Source organism: Melozone crissalis, unplaced genomic scaffold (assembly GCF_028551555.1).
Source record: "Melozone crissalis strain CALT ecotype California unplaced genomic scaffold, PUWL_Pcris_2 ptg000033l_1, whole genome shotgun sequence".
In the NCBI taxonomy this organism is placed as follows: domain Eukaryota; kingdom Metazoa; phylum Chordata; class Aves; order Passeriformes; family Passerellidae; genus Melozone; species Melozone crissalis.
Window position 1 is genome coordinate 1,554,912 of NW_026535811.1, and position 21,173 is coordinate 1,576,084.

At 43.7% G+C, this 21,173-nt stretch overlaps 1 protein-coding gene across 14 annotated transcripts in view; it reads right to left on the bottom strand.

Moving 5' to 3' along the window:
• Positions 1 to 21,173, bottom strand: part of SOX5 (SRY-box transcription factor 5) — a 590,818-nt gene that overhangs the window by 181,575 nt on the left and 388,070 nt on the right. The window contains exon 1 of one of the 14 annotated variants that reach the window (XM_054281908.1): positions 21,031 to 21,090. The exons of the other annotated variants lie outside the window; for them this stretch is intronic. The gene's annotated coding sequence lies outside the window, so the exon portion shown is untranslated. Of the gene's footprint in view, positions 1 to 21,030; positions 21,091 to 21,173 lie in introns of those variants that run through there. 14 annotated transcript variants of the gene reach the window in all.

The following is a 21,173-nucleotide window of genomic DNA, read 5'->3' on the forward strand; positions in this document are numbered from 1 at the left end:
GTTCAGTGTCACTTCAATTTTGCACACAGGTAATTTCACTGATGCCACTGGAATTACCAATGGTGCCACGCCAAAGGAGGTGGAAGCTATGAGTCTGCAAGGAAAGAAAGTGCAGAAGAGACAAGATGACAAGGAAAACACGTGCAAATTGGAATTTGCAGCATTAATCCTAAAAAATGCTGTACCTTTAACAGCATTTGGCACTGAGGAATGGCCACAGCTTGTTGCAGAAGCCCTGAGTCCAACATGAGTTTGTGGTGGGGCTGAGACGTGGAGGTGGAAGCAGCAAGGAAGCAGCAGCATCACCTCAGAGACCATGAATGTGGGTCTGCCTTCCAAATTCAGCTGCTGTCCACACAGCTGGGGGCTCCCTGCAAAGCAGAACCTAAACCTATGCTGATAAATCCCTGTCAGCAGGGACATTTGGAAATGCATCCCCCAGAAGGGCTTGGTGCAGGTTTAAACAATAAAGTGTTACACACTATAGATGAAACTGCATCAGGGCCTTGTTTTAGCTTCCCTAAAACAAATGCTTCTCATTCTGGGGAAAAGTCCATCATAGCCTATCTTTCCTTTATTTGAATTTTAAGCCATTTCAGCCTGTTTTCCAAAAAAACCAATATTTTTTACAGGAAGTACTTGCTTTGATCTAACAACACTCCTGCCCAGCAGCAGCTTCTGTGAAACATCAACTTCAGATTAATGATCAAATTCCTGCATTAAGGAAATGTTAAACCACACAGAAAAAGGTTTGGTGTACCACTCTAACTCCAGCATTTAGCCATGCAATACGAGCAGAATTCAAGACAAGCAACCCCAGCTCCTGCTAACAGGAACAATGGCACTTGTGTGATGTCTGTCTGTCTGTCATTTGGTCCTACCCATCCACACTGTGCACTCCACAGATTTCAGTACCGAGAGGGACACAAAAGATTTCTCATTTCACTGAAAAATTTACAGTTGTTCACTAAGAAACGGGAAATTTGAGGAAGTTGCTTCATGTTCTACTGAAATGGCACCACTGTATGAGAAGAAAGATAGTGATGGCACACCCAAAGACTGGAGCATGTCAATCCAGTTATTTTATAAATCTCTACTTTAATCATTTATTTAACATAAAGAATTAAATTTTTCTAGGAAGGGATTAATGTGGGGGTCTGCAGAAACAGCCAGAACTGTGCTGGAATTTGAGAGGTTGCAATTCTGTATTACAGAACATGCCAAAAAGCAGAGATACATTTTAAGGTGGGAATTAGATCAGCACCTGCCCTGCTGAATTAGATGGTACCTCAGATAATTTTTCTTTTTATTTTTTACATTATTGGTAAAGTTTTTTGGGTTTTTTCTTTTTTTCTTCCTTAAATAATTTTTTTCATCTAGGCACAAGAATAAAAAGTGAAAGGAAAATAATTATTCTGGTGATATTTGGGGAAATAGTGTTTTCCTATTTTAGCAGAATTTTCATGAAGAAATTCAAAAGTAAAAGATAATGAAAACAGTAAGAAAGGAGGTTTTAAATAGGAAGTCTATTTTACTAAAAGATACAGAAACACTGCCCTTATCTATGTAGGAGACTATATAAAACTTGGGGTTTTTTTAAAGATTGACATTTATTTGGCTACTTGGTCTGCTGAGGAAAAGATTACCTATAGCCACTTCTTAAGTACATCCTTTTCTTAGGAATGGGTAAAAATACCTGAATAATCCTTCAGGTTTATTATTCAGGCAAAAAGCACCTGAATTATCAATATAACCAATAATTACCAATAATAATCAATAATAACCAATAATTACTGGTTTCAGTAGACACCAGAGAGTGTCTACTGACACCAATAACATGTACCCACTGTTATTGCACTGCTTTTCCCCCACAATTTCTACACGTACCACGTGTGTGTCATTAATCTAACAACTGAAAGGTATTTAAAGTGTTTTCAGCTCAAGGTACCTCCTGTAAACTCAGTCATGAAAATTAAATGCGCGCTAAGACAAAAGGGAAAAGAGAGACCAGTGCTTCTGAAATGAAAGCTCTATTTTTGGCAATAAAAATTTAGAGCCCCTTCTCCTCCTCCCTCCCAAACTCTCAGGTTGATTCATCTCTCATTCAAATTTAAAATGCACAGAGAGGCTGCAGCAAGCCCACAGAAGATTGATATGCACCGCACTCCACGCATGGCTCAGCTCTTTATTCCAAAGTCTGGCATGGTGATGGTGGGTTTTGTGATGATATTATTTCAATATGTAATAAACAGGGTTCTCTGTAAAAGCAGTGCAACGCAAGTCCCCTTTAAAAAAAGCTCCAAATTGTTACTATAGAGAGAAAGGCAGCGAGAGATTCACAATGCAGGCTCAGAACTTGGCAACCTGCAAAAGTGCCCAGTCGAAAATTACTAACAGCTGGAGATGACAGTTGTTTTAACAGCTGAGCTGACAGGATTAATTTAAATGCACTGAAATCAAGAGTAGATAACACCTGTTTAGTCTTGCAGGGCCATTGAGGAAGGTAGGGCAGGGGAGGGGAGCAGAGCCAGGCTGCCTGTGCGGGCTGTGTGCGTGTGTGCAGCACGCACGGGTGTGCACGTGTGAGCCCTGGGCAGGGGCTCGGGGCTCCAGGGAACAATGGCACACTCGTGAGAGCAGGGGGCTGCTGCCCGCTCACACGGCAGCACAGAGGCCAACATCTGCTTCCCATTGTGCCCGCCCTCCCGTCTGATCCAGGGTCTGTGACCCATTGTGCCCACCCTCCCGTCTGATCCAGGGTCTGTGCCCACCCTCCTGTCTGATCCAGGGTCTGTGCCCACCCTCCCGTCTGATCCAGGGTCTGTGACCCATTGTGCCCACCCTCCCGTCTGATCCAGGGTCTGTGACCCATTGTGCCCACCCTCCCGTCTGATCCAGGGTCTGTGCCCACCCTCCTGTCTGATCCAGGGTCTGTGACCCATTGTGCCCGCCCTCCCGTCTGATCCAGGGTCTGTGACCCATTGTGCCCACCCTCCCGTCTGATCCAGGGTCTGTGCCCACCCTCCTGTCTGATCCAGGGTCTGTGACCCAGAGCCAGCCATGGGTAAAGATCACTGGGTTTAAAGCTGCAGCTCCTCACTCCTGAGATCCCCCTGGGTTAATTAATGCGTTCTCTTTGAGCTCCCACACGCTCCCTGCCACCCTCCTGAGCTCCCTCCCCAAACCAAAAACAAAGCAAAGAATTCCTCACCTTCCTGCCATGCCACAGCTCATAACTCCGTGTCCACAAAACAAACAAATGCATTCTGCAAGGCCTGTCAGGAGAGGCATGTGAGGCAGCAAGAAAAGCTTTGTGTGGCAGGCAAGCAGGGGCTGATTTTGTCTCTGCTTTTCAGGCTATCATCCTGCAGTGTCCTGTGTCAGGACCACAGCTGGGTGCCCCAGCACAGCCCTTGCCCTGGACATGAGCTCCAAGAGAGAACCGTCTGCTCCAAGACATCTGGGACAATCCATGGAAACCACATCCTCCCCTGGTAGTGCAAGCACCCCACAAGGCCACTAAACTTGTTCTAGGCACAAGAACCCTCTGAGCCTGACTCTGCAGCTGCTCCACTGAGGCAAGGTGAGCTCTGCTCCTGATCCTGCCTCCCAAAGCCAACCTGCAGGCTCAGTCCTGGCTGTGCACGTGGGGCTGAGCTGTCAAAGCATCTCCAGGGAGCTTGCCTCTGGTCCCTTCTTGTACAGCAGGAATCTCTGTCAGGCTGTGCCTCCCAAGCAGCAATGAAACCTCACCCCATGAACAGGCACACGGCCACTGCCAACCAGGCTTGAAAACTACAGAAACTGGACACAGAGGGTGAAGCTCATGTGGGAAACCGGGGAGAAAACACCACAGAGCAAAAAAACCCTGAAGAAATTGTGTTTCCCGAGCCTGCTCTGTGCTCTTCACCACAGGACTGATCCTTTCTGCCTGTATTCCTGCAGGGATGGAAGAACCCCAGCCCTACAGCCGGTACAGTGATGCTGTAGCTGCACACATCTTACAACAAAGCCTTCAGCTCTTCCCTCACAGCCCAGAGCCCTCCAGGAGGGTGAACTGAACTGCTCAGGGCTCCCTGAGCTGACTGCACACCCTGCACCTCCCTGTCACACCTGCACCAAGCATGGGCAGCACCCTCTGTCCTGGCAGCGCAAGGGGAAAAGGCTTCAACAGAACGGCTCAGAAAATGTTGGATTCATTACACACATTGATATCTGTGAAAAATGCGTATTTTATGATTGGCTTTTCGCAAATATTAAAATGAATATTACATGTGTTGTTTCAGAAAGTAACGCTGGATTAATTCTCTTAAGCGCTGTGTTAAATATAGTTTTAGGTTATAAAAATTGTTAAAATAGAAACGATGCTATGTAGGATACTTTCTTTAAGGAAAGGACTCGCACTGAGGTAGCAGCCACAGGACACCTGAATCTTTCAGAGAAAGACAATTTATTGCCCTCTTATCAGAAGAAATGAACTTCTTCCCGCCTTGAAGGTGCTGTTAGGGTTCAGAGGAAGAAGCTGACACTGCCCAGACAGAATCCTGTGTTTGAATGGAATTTATGCATCATGTATGAGGTGTATGAATATGCAACAGGCTGTTGCTTTTAAGGGTTAATCCTCTGTTAACGTGGGCCCTTTTTTGGGCCAGAAAAAGGTACCCAGACATCTGTACCGCTTTGTTTCTATTGTCTCATATTGTCCTAATTCAAATTGTCTAAATCATTATTACTCTAATTGTATTACTATTTTTATAACCATTTTATTACTATTAAACTTTTAAAATTTTAAAAACAAGTGATTGGCGTTTTTCACAACATCAAAAGCTGGGGAATCACAGACACCCTCAGTTAGAGCACGAACCACTGCCAGAATTCAAGGCCAAAAGGGAACCACCCCTGGTGGCTGTCCCTCAGCCACAGGTGTCAGCACACTCAGCTTGGATCCTCCCCGCATTTCCAGCCACCAAAGTTCCCACACACTCCCTCCCACCTTCCTCTTCCCCAAACAGCACAAAGCCTCATATAGGCTAAGTCACAGTGCCAAGAAAAACAGAACAACCCCTCGCTGAGCTGCATTATTTACTTATTTCAGAATTTCAAGTCCCTCTTTTAGCATTTGTTGTCCAGGCTAAACTACTTACCTGGACAAATGTAAATATCAATAGCAATTCTGAGAGAAGAAATAAGACCCAACTCACCAGGATGCAACAAACTGAAGTAAAACCACAATTAACACCAAAGTTTCAAGTCTGGGTGTAAAACTGCCTTCATTCTGTTTCACAAGAAAGCACCTTTACACTCAAGCCACATGAACCTTTCTCTGGAGGGTATACTCTGGCCACTAAATTAATTTTAATGAGGCTGGGGAGTACCTGAGTTTTACTTCTGCACCTGTGTAAAAGGATTTATTGCCCAGGGCCACTCTGCCCATCTTGCCAGCTTTGTACCCAGGGCAGGAGAGCTCTACTGAAGGACAGAGATCAGCACCAGCTCACGGCTACTCCTGGCTAAGAAAGGGAAAAACTTCAGCACAATGAGATATAAAACTTCCTTACTTGCTGAAGCACTGAACTTTTCCAGCAAATGAACCCAGAGATTCCCAATATGTGCCTAAAATATTGGGCTAATACCAGAGGGCACTTCCCCTGTTATTTTTCATGTCCACGAACCTCTGCATGTCTGGATCGTGCCCAAGCCTGGAAGCAGAAGTGCCAAGGAACATGTGAGAGGCTGTTCTCCTGACAATTCCCATTTGGCTGGTGCTGGAAACAACAGAAACCCCCAGAGAAAACCAGCAACAGCTCATCTCTGATATGCAGCACAAGATCCCTGCTGCCTACCACAAACACATCAGGAAATGCTACAGAAATGGGGGGGGAAATGGAATAATATTGAGAGAAGATGCATTTAAAAAATAAGTAAACCCTCTACTCCCTGTAAATACACATCAAAGTAGCAGCAGTGGTACTTGTACCAGCAGTAATAATGATGATGTCAGGAAGGGCTGATTACCCTTGCTTACATCCATGCTTTATTCTTACAAATTTTATAAAGCCTATCTGCACATCTAAATCATTAATTTCCATTAATATTTCCAGAGGAAAAGAAAAAAAATCTCGCTTTTTAAAGGGCTTTTTCAAAGTTTTCAGTCTGCTGGGCATGCAATGATAATTGCTGCTCTGTTCTGCCTAATGACAGAGCCTTTTCCCTGCACAAAACAAGAAGCAGCTTCTTCCCCACTTTCCTATTTCTTTACCCAACTCGGAGGCTCCAAGAATAATTACAAACAATGCCTGGAGAACGGTTCAGTTAATGTTAATTTATACAACAAACTAATTACTACCAAATGGTAAAAAATCACATGTGGAAGTTCCTGTCTCCCACGCAGGCAGCAGCCATCTGTCTCAGCCTGGGAGCTCTGGGTGACAGGCAGGGATGGATCAGAAGCACGGAGCTGCTCCCCACGACCAGCCCATGGCACCAAACACCACTGTCCATACATGGCCAGCTCAGAAATGGCTTTTCCCCCCCCTCTGTTTATAAAACAAACAAACAACTTGCACCAGCAATTGCCTTGCTGTCTAAATTTCACCTCGACCCCAAATCATTTGGGGGATCGAGGTAAAATTATCAGAATTTAGGATGCGGTCCAAAACATCTCCATCTATCAGCTGTAATTCCTCATCCCTGCATTTTCTCTCTGCAACATCCCTGACTATCAGAAAGAAAGATGTGAGATACTCTTTGAATCTGCGTAGACAACAAGATGAGAAAACGTGCTTTTTTTTTGTTTCAACATGTTTTTTTCCCTCCTCAACCTGAGAAAGCAATTTTCTCCCAAACCTTGAAAAAAAAAAATCAAAGTTAGTACAATTGTTAAACACTTTTATGGGATGCTCATTAAAAAATGACAGGGACAAAAAAGCTGGGGACAAATCCTGAAGCATTTGTGCAGTTTAAAGTCTCAGTGAATTCAACGTGAGTGTTACTTTACTGAGGACTTCAATGCCAGATCCTTCACATGAACGAGGACCTTGGCATTTTGACTGTTAATTATTCCCTGATTAGCTTGCACCTAGTGAAACAAACTAAACGCAACATCATCCCCTAAGCTGTGCTCAGGAAATCTCAGCCCCAATATTCTCTGCTCTCTGTGAGATCAGAACTCCAGCAGTCATCAAAGGAAGTGCTGCACATGAATAGCAGCAAAATATCAGAGTTTAGATTCACAGTGCGGATTTCAGAGAAGCGTTTTCCCCCAACATTAAAAACTTACAAATCTTTCTTTGCTTGAATATAAGGCAAAATGTTCGTATTGCAGAATTATCTCAATGTATCTCATTTGAATGAGCCCCCCTTGTGTTTCTGTGAGTCCCACACAAGTGCCAAAGTGCAGCCTTCATTTCATTAGAGACAAGCCACAATAAGGTAAAGACTGAAGATGTTTGAGTAAAGATGAAATGTCCATGAACTTGTGCTTCTGAGCGTTTCTCTACCCAAAAAGAAGGAATTTGTTTCAGATAGCCTGAAATAATCACAGAGGAGGAATGAGAGGCACAGCAATCCAAGCAGGGTCCCTGCAATCTCATATTCATGAGGTAACACAGTCATTATTCCCACACAGCCAGAACAGCACCCACAGTTTGAGGGAAGTAAACAAGAAAGAAGCACAAGAGAATCCACATTACCAAACAATAATGCCTAATTAGTCTCCATTCAGAGTTCTTAACAGAATTATGACATATAAAAAAATTACAGGGAAATTATTCTCGTCAGATTTTACATAACAAAACACAACCAATGAGGTGGAGGAGGAAGCAACTATTTTTCTGTTGCTCAGCCTCTTTTTTTTTTACATCATCAGGAGCTGCTTTCCATGAATGAAAACTTAGAATGCTTAACTAGAATTTCACTTTGTTTCACATTTCACAATGTTTTCCCTTTAAGGTGCATTTTACAGAAGATTGGCTATTATTAAAGGGAAGGGGGAGTGTGTGCGAATTACAATCCCAATTCGGCAAAGTCCAGTTGTTGGTATAAAAAGTGAACTAAGAGAGCTTTCACCATGGATCTGGGGTGCGAAATGAACCACTGGGTGCTGTATCAGTGAGAAGAATAAACAGAAAAAGGAAGGGCCATTCACACAGAGTGTGGTGCAGAAAAATCTGCAGAAAAGCTGCTTTTTGGGGATGCTTTGGACATCCCCAGCCCCTGGACTGTGACTGACACCAGGGCTCTCCCTCCTCCCTCACCCCAAGCAGCCTCGAGCAGCTCTCACAGCCAAAAGTCTGCCTCTAATTTTAGTTCCCACTGCTGGCACACGTTGTGTCCTAGATCACTGAAAGCCTTGAATTAATACATTAAGACCCAGTATTAAGCGACAGAAGTGACAGCTTTATGGACTGCATTCAGCCTGGGAGGAAAGCTACCTAGCCCTGCTTAAACAGCCCCACTGCCCTCTCCAAGCAGGAACAAGATTAAAAAACAAATAAAAATAATAACAATAAACCAAAACCAAATCTCCACTAGTATTTTGCCCATCCCAAGATTAATCAGATTGCAAAGGTGTATTTTCTAAACAGGCACACTGCACCTTGCGTGCCCCTGAGAACACCCAGCGTGCTGTGCTTGGTGCCCACAGCCTCATTCCTGGTGCACATTTTCAATTTTCAGTACAAGTGGTCAGCACCAACCTGTGAGAGCCCAAGGATGAGATGGAGCTGGCACCTGAACTCTGCAGCCCTCCAATGGCACTTTGCTCCGTGCTGTATTTATATTATTTATGACTATTTGTATTTATGGCACGAGGCCAGAACAACAGCAACAGCCAACAAAAGGAGTGCACAGAGAACTATTAGGAAAATTCTGCAGTCTGGCAACGTAAGAAAGCACTTCTCATTGTTTTGTCTTTGTGAGCATCATTAATTTAAAATATTGGGTCATGTGTGCTGTGAAGCACCCACTGGTGCTATATACAAGACCTAAATAAAGCCATGTATTTCCAAAACTTATATTTCCATGTATATGAAATTAATATTGAAGATGAAACTCGAGTTTCATCTTCAATATATGTATTAATTTCACATATGGGAAATTAATTAATAATTTAATTTCATGTATATGAAATTCATATTGAAGATGAAACTAGAGTTTCTCCCATCCAGTAACCTAACAATAAAAATACAATAACAAAAAGCTCCATTATTGGCTCAAAAAGACTGCACCTTTTTTTCAGCAGAAAGAACAAGGTCCTAAACTTGATACATATACTAAATTTGATACATACACTATTCATCTAATAACTTTATATTTAATTATAGAATGACCACCATTGAAAGCTCTGTAATTCATCTGAACTCAGACAGCACTGACTTGGCCAGACCAGTATGAGAAGAATGCATTTTGTTTGGAGAGGCATCCCAGACATCCCATACCAAAAGCTTCATAGGAGCTGTGAATCAATTAGATGACACAGCAAGAGGAAATGCACAAAAAAAACCCCTTAAAATAAAATAATCTTCAGTGAAATGTCTCCATATTTAGTTAAACACCACTGCTGATTAAAGCTGTACATGAGCTCAGTGTGGAACCCAGAATTTTTGCAGCTGACAATCATTAGCAAGAGCCTGCTGTCCTCCAGTTTCATCTTCATATATTAATTTCATGTACATGGAAATATAACTGTTTGGAAATACGTGGCTTTATTTAGGCCTTGTATATAGATATCTCAGCAAAAACACACTAACATGCTTTTACACTTTGCAACAAGCCAGCAAACCTACAGGATCAAATGAATACACAGTAATCACTACAGCTGAAACCATTTTCTGGTTAGTTGGTGACTTTTTTGCTTTTTCTTTTTTTCTTTTCCCCCTGATGCCTGACTCTGTGGGAGATAAGATGCTCAGTTACTGAAATGGGATATGTGTTGTGGGTTAAACAGAAAAGAAGTTTAGCATAAAACCATCAGGGTGCATAAAAAAAACCAAGAGGCTTTCTTGTTCCATGTGATCCTTGTCTCTGGACTATTTCCCTTAGGATTGTGTGGGCTAATCTGCAGTACAAGGCCGATGGCACATTCCAAACTGCACTGCAAAAACAGGACACTGGGAGAGCCGCTTCCAAGGCAGGAGAGCACTTTCCTTTCTGATAAAGCACTTGGACACTGTTCCTCACTCTGAGGCTTTTCTATCTTTGGCTGTTATCATTCTTGTTTACTGGCAGTGCAGCACAATAATTATTTAGGGTTGGTTTTTTTTTGAGATTGAAATCATATTTTCCTTTGGGCATATGGGCTGGCCTTTGCAACTGCAATTCCTGGATATTTAGGAAAACAATAATAATTAGTAGCCAAGTAGCATGTCCCATACACAACCTGCTGGACCTGACATCCACAGAGCTCATCTCCTGTGTGTCCATTATTTATCTGCAGATTCAATAATTTAATAAATTACAGCTAAAAGGCTCAGATGAACAATGGAGGTTGCTTGCACGTTGCAGTGTAGGAAATGGCTTTTTCTGCCTGACAGGAGGGATCTGGCTCCCTGTGTCACACATCTGTGCTTCTCCTTCCTGGGGCTGCCTAAGCCAGTGCTTCTGTACCCCAAAAGGCAACTCATCCTGCCCTGCTGGGCTTAGATACAGGCCCCTTACAGCTGGGCAATAAAATTTTCCACCAATTAGTGACCCCACAGGCTTGGCTGTCGTTGCTACCTTTCAGTTCTTTTAATCCTGCTCCTTCTAGGAACAGGCCTAATCCCTGTCTGTAGTGGGATAGAGAAACAAGTCACGTTGGGTTCTTTACCAATCCTGGAGTAGGTCAAACGCTGCCTTCCTAAAGCTCCTGCATGTCCAGGGGGAGTGATGAACTCCCATCTGAGAGCAGAGCTGGGCCCACATCCCCTGAAGTGTCCATTAACTCTCCCACGCTCAGAAATACATCAAGATGAGCTTCCCTTCAAGCACAATGAGCCTAAAATGCAAACCCTGCTGCTCACAACAGGGAGGCCAGGAGTTCACCTCGAGTCAGGTGGCTTTGTCCTCCTCCCTGCAACCTGCAGCAGTGGGAAGAGGGCAGGATGCTCCTTCAGCCCCAGGATGGGCCCTGCAAGGGCTCCTCCAGAGCACAGGCCAGCAGGACCCACCAAAGGAGCACTCATTCCATCACACCAAACTCCTGTGGTGCCTCAGGCTGAGCTTTTAGATTTTCCACATTCTGTGCTGGTTTAGTGTGCAGTTCTGAGCGTCATCTTAGGGCATGGTGAGCTCTGTGCACAGAGCAGGGAGACAAAACAATTCCTGCTCCAGCTGGGCACCAAGGACAAATGATCCCAATCTCAGCCCAGGAGCACAAACCCCGTGGGCTGGAGAGAGAAAAACAAGCAGGGTGGGACTGCAGGGGCTAAAGCTGGAATGGGACAATGAACTGCAAGGTGCAAATGGAGCAGAACTGATCCCAGGGACAGACCCCGTGCCCGGCCGGGCATTTTAGGGCCATTTTGGTTCATCCTGGGTTCATTTTGGGGCCATTTTGGTTCATCTTGGGTTCATTTTGGGACCATTTTGGTTCATCTTGGGCGCAGCCCTGGCTGGGCTCTTGTGCTGCCCAAGGTGGGTCCATGGAGGAGATCCTTTGAATAAATCCCTGCTTTATTCTGGAACTCCATCTCCTACTCTATTCTTTCTGTTCTAGATCAGCCTAGTCCAGAGTGGAGACGCACAAGGCACAACTCATTCCCCTCTGCTCACTCTGGAAGCAATCCTTGCTCCATCCAGCCCCAGAATTCCTTGGAAAACTTGTGCCACCACTCATTTCCACCTTTTAGCCCACAGCCCAGCCAGCTGCCAGTCACTGCTCCATTTGTCTCCAGGAGGGTGAATCAGGAGGAGGAAGGAAGAATGTGGGAGGACCTCAGCATTGATTAGAAATGTTTGGGGTGGGAAAGGAGGGAGAGAGAGATGGAGACAGATTAGAGGGCAGCAAAACTGGAGAGGAAGATAAACAGAGGCAAAAAGAAAAATGTCCTTTGTTCATGTAAATGGCTGTGTGCTCCCAAGCCCTCTGCATGAGTAATGCCACACCATGGTGTGTAAACCTCTTGGGCACATAACACAAACAAAGCATAACTGGGCCTGAGCAAACAAAGGCCTGAGCAACAGTGATTGAATTCATCTTAAAACAACAAATCAATTTGTGCCTATTAATGCCCTAAATACCAGCGTAGGAGCACTGTCCTGTTGTAATAAACAGCCATGTGTTCAATTACCTCTGCTTGCCCAACTCCTGCTCTCTCCAGTAATTACACCATGCAATGCATTCTACACTGACATTATATTAATGTGCTGGGAGGAGAAATCTTAAATACGAATTAAATCAAGGCTAAACATCTCAGAAAGCCTTACCCAGTCACACAAGTGCTAACAGGGCACTCTTCAGCAGAAAGCAGAGCCTGATTTTTCTCTCCATTCACCTCTCACTCTCCTCCTCTGGAGCTCTTTCCTCCTCCAATAGAGCTCCTTCAAGCTTTCAGTTTCAAGCTGTATTTATTTATATAAATAAATATATTAAAGAGCTCTGTGGCCCCAAAGACCAGAGCAGCAAATCTCTCCTAAGCTCTCTCAAGCCCACTTCACCTGCACAAGAATGCTCCCAAGCAGGAGCACGACGTGAGTATCAGCTTACCTCCCATCAGCCAAGCAGCAGCCACCAAACCCCCTCAACAACAGACAGGTGACATCAAAATGGGGCAGGAAAAACAAAAGCAGGGAACTTCAGGGGCTGAGACAAAAGCAGGAGAATAAAAGTTTAAGAAAAGGTTTCCTACCCCTTTGCAGAGCCGTCAAACAACTCCCATTGAGCGCTGAATAGCACCCAGCAAACAGCCCAAACAAAAGATATGATGAAAGACATATTTACTCGTGCAGGGCTCCTTCCCCCCAGCCCAACCTTTCTTTCCTTTTCACACACACCCACACTGCACCGTTTGCATTGTGTTGTTCAATAACCAATGGCAACCCGGAGGAAACACTGCAAGGGTTTCTATGATGCTGTCAAGCACCAGACAGATGCTTGGCAGTGTCAATATGTTCTTTACCTTTGGGTTCTGCCAGGGTTTGAAATGAAAAATAAAATAGGGACAATAATGCTGGGAGAGGAAGAGAGAGGTGGCAGTGAGTTAGTGCAAGGATGTACAATAAACTTTTAAATCAGTGGAGTATCATCCTACCTACCTACCTGCTGGGCTTTACTTCAGCAATTTCTACTGTTAGGTAAATAAATAAATAAATAAATAGAGCTTTTCTTTTTACTGTGTGCTGGCTGCAAGAATTCTTATAGAAAGTAAAGTAAAATTCTGGGGTGTACCAACTGCAGATTCCCAGGTCTTCTAGAACAGACTCAGGTTTTGGCTGCAAAGACAGGCCAAGCCCATCTAATGTATGTTCTAAAATCTGCTCCAAAATAAAATGCCCTAGGTGCTGCAGAACTTTGCTGACTTAAGGCTTCAGACAGCACAGAAATTTTTACATTTGGAGAAAATCGAATTTTGAAAGCTTTTCTGACTAATTTTACAGATTGCCCTCAAAACCACAGTGTGCAACATGCAGATATATTTAAGCGTCTATAAAACAACTGTTCATTTGTCCTTCTCAGGTCATTAGATACAAAAACACCCCCAAAACCTCACCAGGTTTTGCAACTCGTTTTTGTTCGACTAGTTTGCATTTTTTCATTTCAGCTGCCAAACCAAGTCAGGGGAAAAGCTGTTTCCACCTGACCCAAAGTGTTTTATTTAATCCTAATTGAAATGTTTTCATTTCTCTTTCAGATTAATCATCTTAAACATTTAAAAACAAAAAATATCATTTCCAAAGAAACATTTTGTCTAAAAACGTTGACCGTTCCAAATTTTCCACTAGTTTTTGGCTAAAATTAACTTGTCAAATTTCTAAATGCCATCAGTCCTTAATTACTGCGTAACAGGTTTCATGGTGCTTGGGGCAGAGAGTTCCCCCCAACTCTCCTTTTTGGGGTTTTTGAGCAATTTTTGGACTTATACAATTGATACATCCCCCCCAACTCTCCTTTATTTGGTTTTTGAGTGCTTTTTGAATTGATACATGCTAGAAATCATGCAGATAGAGCACGCTTTCCCCTGAAGGAATGCAGAAACCACAGTACAATTGAACTGCATGAGAAGGGAAGGTGCTAAAAGGAATTCTGCCTTCCCAGGACAGCCTGTGTGCAATGCAGGAGATGTGCACAGATGCACAAATCTGGCAAGCCTCAAGTCACCTTAAAAATACCAGCGCTAAGCAGACACGAATCTAATAAAGCTCAGCAGCAGCTCCAAACTTAGGAGTGTTTTTACAAGGCTACTTCATTAGCTAAACAAGCAAGTGGGAGTTGCTGCAAATATTGCTCCTTGCCGTACTAGAGGCTTTCCCTGGCTTCTGGTAAACAGCAGACACAAGACAGCCTTGCGAATGGCTGATGGCACAGGCTGGGAGCTGGAGCTAATCACACAGGATGACAGGTCACCCTAATCAGCTCCCAAAGCCAGCGCACATGCTCCTCCCAGCTCCTCGTCTGGCTGAATTTCCCCCTTCCCACACTCGGTGCTGCTGGGGAAGAACGCAGGGAGCCCTCCAGGTCTCGGCACGCAGGGCGCAGGTGCTGAGCAAACTTTGGAGTGAGCTCTCCACCAGCTCCAGGGCCGGCCGTGCCTGCTCCGTCAGCAGCCCTTATTAAAAACCACTAGAACAAACCCAAGCAGGCCTGTTTAATTAGGGCAAATACTCGATATCCACTTCTCCGCGTCAAACCACGCCGTCGCACGGGCCTGGGAGGTCTGATTAATTTTAAAACGCACGGTCGTGACAAGCGCCTCAGGGGTAAGAGAAAGGGGGGAAAAAAATCCCACAAATCCTGCTAGCTCGACAAATAGGTTCCAGCTAAACGGTGTGCATGCTGCCCAGATTAAGATGTTACTATTCAGCAAGGACTTGAACCTTTAATATGAGGGACAAGAGGGCTGAGGAACAGGTGGCTGGCTCTTCACTGCTGAACAAGTGACATCCCCAGAGCTGCGGCACGAGGAGCTGGCACTCTCCCCACCTACAGCTGGGGCTGCACGGGGCACAGGCTCCTCCAGAATCACCCAGGGACCAACACCAGGGTCAGAGAGCTAGTGGCTTTTACAGGGGAGGGGGAAATGCAGATAAAATAATAATAATTTTAAAAAAATTTAAAAGACCGCACAAAACCGCAAAGGCTAATACAACAGGGGAAATGCACAGCAAAATGATGTGGGGTCAAAAGTGACAGCAAATCGTGAAAAACCTTGCTGAAATGAAGCACAGCTGGTGAGGAGTCTGGGGGATAAAGGGCAGACAGGAGCCCAAATAATTATTTTTGCCTTGCTGAACCACTTGCATGTTGTGCTGTTAAAGATGAGAAGTGAAAAGAGAAAGCATTCTGCTTTGGCTCCTGCTTGCTCAGTATTATGGAGTGAACATAACCCAGAGAGAAATTTTAATTGTAGAGATTCATCAGAGGAGACTTTCATTCTGAACCAGGCAGGGGGAGAGAGGGGCTGCATCTTCTCTCCCAAAGCACGAGCTTCCTGTATCTCACTTGACCATAATGCTTTCTTCTGTATTCAAGATGCTGTATCAGCACCTCAGATGCCTTTATCAAAAGGAAGAAGAAAAATCCAAAAGCTAAAAACCTTTGAGGATGTAAGAAGAGAGAGTTGGAAGGAAATCTAAGCAAATTTTGAAAACATCCATTGAAATAAACCGTGACTATCAGGCTAAACTGTTGGGAAGGAAAACACTTAAAAACTGAAGGCAACAAATGAATAAACTTCACTTAAAGCAAGTCAGAGCTGGCAAGGCTTCAAACTAGGCTACCTCTGTTCTAGAGTTAAAGCACTTGTTAATAAAAATTTAAGCTACACTATTTAACAGGGCCTCCTCTCCACATAGGCCTACTCCACAAATAAACTTTCCAATGTTTTAATTATTTTTTATTTGTATCAGCAGTATGCGGAGGCATATTTCCATATGGCAGGGTCTTTGAAAAGAGCAAGGGAAGTTTGATGCTGTACAAGAAAAGGCACATTTTGTGGTGACAGACTGCAGAGACGAGCACGGAACCACAAGGCACCTGAAGCATCCTTCCACAGCAGCAGCAGCGCACCAGCCAAACTTGAAAGTACTCAACTGCAAAGTACCCTTGTCTGTCCTTCAGTGCAAAAGCTTTACAAAGCCTCTCCAGCACGCACTCTGTCAAAGGGGCACCGAGGAACCAAATAAAAGAACTTTAAACCTCAGCCAATTACAGTATCCTTGGGCCTTTCCCGAATCTGTGCACTTGATTTCCTCCCTTCTCATCAGATGTGATTTAAAAACAGGAGCTTGCATTTCAAAGGCCACCCTTCTCGTGCCCATGAATGGCCTGCTTTGGAATCTGTGGCTCAAAAAGAGGGAGACATCTTGATTTTTTTACAAGACTTGTTCATTAAAAGTTTTATAATGTTAGGAGATACCCCAGCCAGAGAGCCTGAATTCAGCATGGCTCGCTTTTACAGATTACAGAGCTGCTTAAACAACAGTCATTTAAATTACCACATTAACAGGTGCTGTGATTTATAATGTAAACTTAAACATCAAATACAAACAGCCTTTGGAGGACGTTCAGAAGACAAAAATCATGCCCAAGAGGCTCTTCTCATCCCTTTTTTCACATGAAGTAATTACTTACAGTACTGCTGCCTACTATAATACATGAGGCTCTGGTACCCACACTGCCTGCTGAAGCTCTGCAAACACACATATTCCCTTCTTACCAAACAGCTGACATTAATTGCTCCCCCTATGAAGACCTAAAGACTGTAAGATGAAAATTTTGGAGCAGGAAAAATATGAAACACAATAAATGAATAACTTGTCTGTGTGTGTTCATATATATTTATGTCTAAATACATATAATACATTATATATAACATATGTGTGCATATATATACATGTGTACATCTGTGCACGTGTTTTTATGGAAAATTCAAAGTATTCACCTAAACAGCCCAACTGAATTGAGTTTCAGAGGTCCTGACCAAGGAGGAAAGAGCCATGCAGATGAATGACTGCACCCACACATGCTCATCAGGTAGGTGTTCATATGATATTTCTTTATACAGAATTCCTACAAACCCCATACAACAACACAGGTCTGGCCTCGGAAAACCCACTCTGAAGGTTTTAAAGATGACCAGATACATAACCTGTTAAAACTGCCAACATGGAAAAAGAGGATTGATTCTTAATGGAGAATCTTTCCTCTTTACTAGGAGATGTAAAGAGCCAAAGAATACTCCAGCTTATTCTAAAAATAGGGAGGAATTTACTTGTTTGCCTCTTTGCTATCCAGAAGCCAAGCCATACGTTTAGGGGAAAGGCTACAGAGATTTCAGAGATTTAATTTTCCACAAGCACAGGCCATAAATTAAAACGCAGCAATCCAATCCCATTAATAGTGCAAGGAAAAGCTAAGTGGTTGCTTTGGTCTTTTTCTTTCACAAACTTGAGTCAAGCTCAGTGACTTCAAAGAGATTTCCATTTCATTTCCACAAATGAGGAGAGCAGACAGACAGAGAGCCTCTGCCATCCTCTGATGCCTGAAGAAAACAGAAGAAAAACACGCCCTATCTCATTCTCCTAATGATTTTAGCCGCAAAAGGAATCCCATGGTTGGCAGACGACCCTCGGGGCAGGGGCTGGGGGTCTGTCACAGTGTGTAAGGCTGCTCCAAACCCACTCCATTATCTTCATTATTGTGCGCCAGCAATGAAAGGGGACTGACTCCTCTGCCGAGGCCCAAGTTAGAAAGGACAGAAATGTTTCATGTAAAATAACATTGTGTGACTTCAGTAATAGGTTTATGCCTTTGGGGGCCTCGTGCTAAAGCTGCATGTAAGGATTTTCCACAGAATTTGAGAGAAGAAAAGTGAGCGCTGTATTAGTAATGAGTGAAATTCGCCGAGTTTCAGATCCACTGGAACACTCATGCCTCTGTGTCAGCGTGACTCACTGTCAATCACACACTTCCATCCAGCAGCAGGAAAATGGCAAAATTAGGGGGAGAAGAAAGGAGCAAGGAGCTCTGGAGCTAAGTATAAACCCCTATAAAAACACCCTCTAATCTCCCCAAAACTCATAGCCAAGGAGGAACAGGCAGTGCTGAGCTCTTGGAAGAGCAGGCAGCATGGGCTCCTGCAGGGCACATTAACCAAGGGTACACACACAGCAAATCCACATGAAAACCATTTAGTGGAGAGTGATGCTTCCCTCAGCAGCTCCTGTGTGAGCACAGGCAAGTGCTTACACACTGCTGCACTCCGAGCACTGTGTTTAAAATATAAGAATTCTTGTCCTGTACCAACAAAACTTACTAACTTTTACTTTTATTTCCTAGCAAACATAATCGTAGAAAACTGTTTCCCTTGTATCAATGAAGTTTCCTAGAAAGAGTCAAACGCAAAAATCAATATTTTGGAATATCTCCCTTGTCCTTAAAGAGAAGCCCTTTCCCTGACTGATACAAGGTTTGAATTGAGACCTGAAGTTGTCCATGCAGCCCTTCCCTTTTTTCTGATTTTGAGGAAAACAGGCCATTTGAGAGAATGCTTGAAAAGCACGTTTCCCACAGCAATTCAGAGGACTATTTCAAACAATAAAAAGAGAGCAAACACAGCCCATTGTACAAGTTAAATAATATATAAACTTTTGAGTACATAGAGAAATGGGAATCCGGCTCATATCTGGTCTTTGAAAGATTCACAGGAAATTGATTTAATTAAACCTCAACTACTGGTGCAAATGTTTCCCTTTCTTCCCAAAGGGAAATAAAGTATTATATTATTCTTGTTGACATAATGCAGCAAAGCTTAACCAAGATTCTTGATCTTCATCCCACAAAGCTTTACAAACTAGCAAGACTAAAAATCATTAGTGAAATATGCATTTATCACAAATTGCCGCGGTTTTACCTACATGTACTATCAAAGATTCCCACTTGTAACACCTCATTCACAGGGAAATTCATTAATATGCTAATTACCTGACTAGCAACCAGTGATGACTGACAATTTTACTTTAGCACTACATGAAGAAGACATGACAATAATTTTCTGCTGGGGTTCAGACAGAGAAGACACTGTGCTGTATTTGGTATATATCTCATTTAGGGAAAAGACTCATATTTGCAGAAGACCTCTAAGAACAGTCTAGCCATCTGCACCCAGAAATATATATTTTTTAATTAGCCACTCTAAAAACAACCATGTTGGCTGAAGGGAAGGGGGAGGGAGGCTTGTCAAAATGATGTATTTGTCCCTCACCACCTTTCAATGCTCTTATGCAAGTCTAATTTTCTTCCTAGCCACCTCACCTCTCTGGCCTCCTTTTGTTTCATGTCCCATTTCCCATTCTCTTCTAACTTCTGAACTTTTGTTAGTTCGCTTTTAAAGAGAAAGGGAAAAAAAGCTCAACTCTTTCCTATTCATTTTTTCCTGGATGGGGAGTAAGCAGAGACATGAATATGGCACCCTCATAATGATTTAACTAGGGCTTAATGAAATTTTCATCACAACCTGCTGTTCAATTTAATGGCCTTTGAAAGACAATAGAACAATGGCTGGAGGGAAGAAAAGATTTTTTGTTGCACGCATTTGCAAAGCCCAACATTCAGTTGCTCCCCCTCCTCTCTCTCCCAATCTCTTCACAAAGCTGTAGATCTTTTGTTTGTACTGTATATTTTCATTTTAGCAGAGCTGAGATAATGCACAAGCTCTGTAGCCATTCTCATGTCTATCTGTGGCCTTTGCTTAATGGAGTCTGTGCAGCTTGCACAACCTCATACTCAGCAGAGTATTTATGCACTGCCCAGAGCTCCTTGCTCTCTCCTCTCGCAGATAAAAGCCTGCTCTCCTTCCCACCCATTCCCCCTGCAATCTTCCATCCAAAGGCACAAGGTGGCACTGACCATTACACCAACCTAAATGCAAAAATAATCTTGTAAGTAATATTAAAAAATGCTCAAAGAATTAGCTTCCCAGCAGACCCTTACTGCATGCTCCACTCAGGAAAAGCCTCATTTACAATCCTGCCATGCTCCTGTATGCGCCAGTGTGTTTGTGGCCCTACTTCCATCCCAGTATGCAGGAAATTGTCCTGAAATTTTCTTGCAGGTGCTGTCAGTTCATGCTTCAGCACTGAGGTGGGCCCTGAGAGCCCTGCCATTGAACATTTGGGGCAGATTTCTGTAACAGGATGGGTGAGTGTAAATGAGAACAGAGTCTCCTCACTGTGTCCTAGGCAACAAGGCTCAGGATGCTCCCACAGCTGGCCCACAGTGCCCCAAAAAGGAGCTGTAAATACACATGGAGGTACCTACAGAGAGCACAATGAGAGCCTCATCTTCCACTCAGGACCTGGACTCTGCCCCAAACCAGGCAAAAAATAAAAATCCTCATCTCTGGTCTTAGTCCCAGAGCACAAGTCCCACAGCACACAAGTCCTGTGACCACCAGCTGGAGAGAGGGTCTCAAAGAGACCCTCAAGAAACCCATTCTCCAGAAAGGACACCCAGAAAGGACACTGCATGATGTTGTTGGCCATACATAATGCAGAGAACACCAGCATTCCCTGCCTGTACAGCACCTGCACTACACATGAACAGACCATGATGTGTCCCACACCAAAGCTTTCACTAACTCCCAGTTTACCTTCTCACCTTTCAAACAATGACCTGCACACTAGATAATTTCACAAAACCACTGACACTGATGATAATACTTCTTCTGGTGCTAGACATGGGGAGAGGGGAGTAGTGGTGTAAAAGCCCCCAGGTGATTAAAATTGCCTTACTGCAGGCATACTGAGGAGCTTGCCACTGTAACAAAAGGACCACTAGACTCTCTTTTTGGGAAAAGCTAAAAACAGCTGTGATGGGACACTCATAAAATTTACCTCTAATGCAGAAAAGAACCGTAAGATCTTTAACTCCGCTGGCACGGAAAAGCAAGCAGCGCAGAAACACGGCACGATTAAAAAAAGTAAAAAGTATACGCAATCCAAAGGATCTGGAGGAAAGAAAAGAACACAGGGAATCT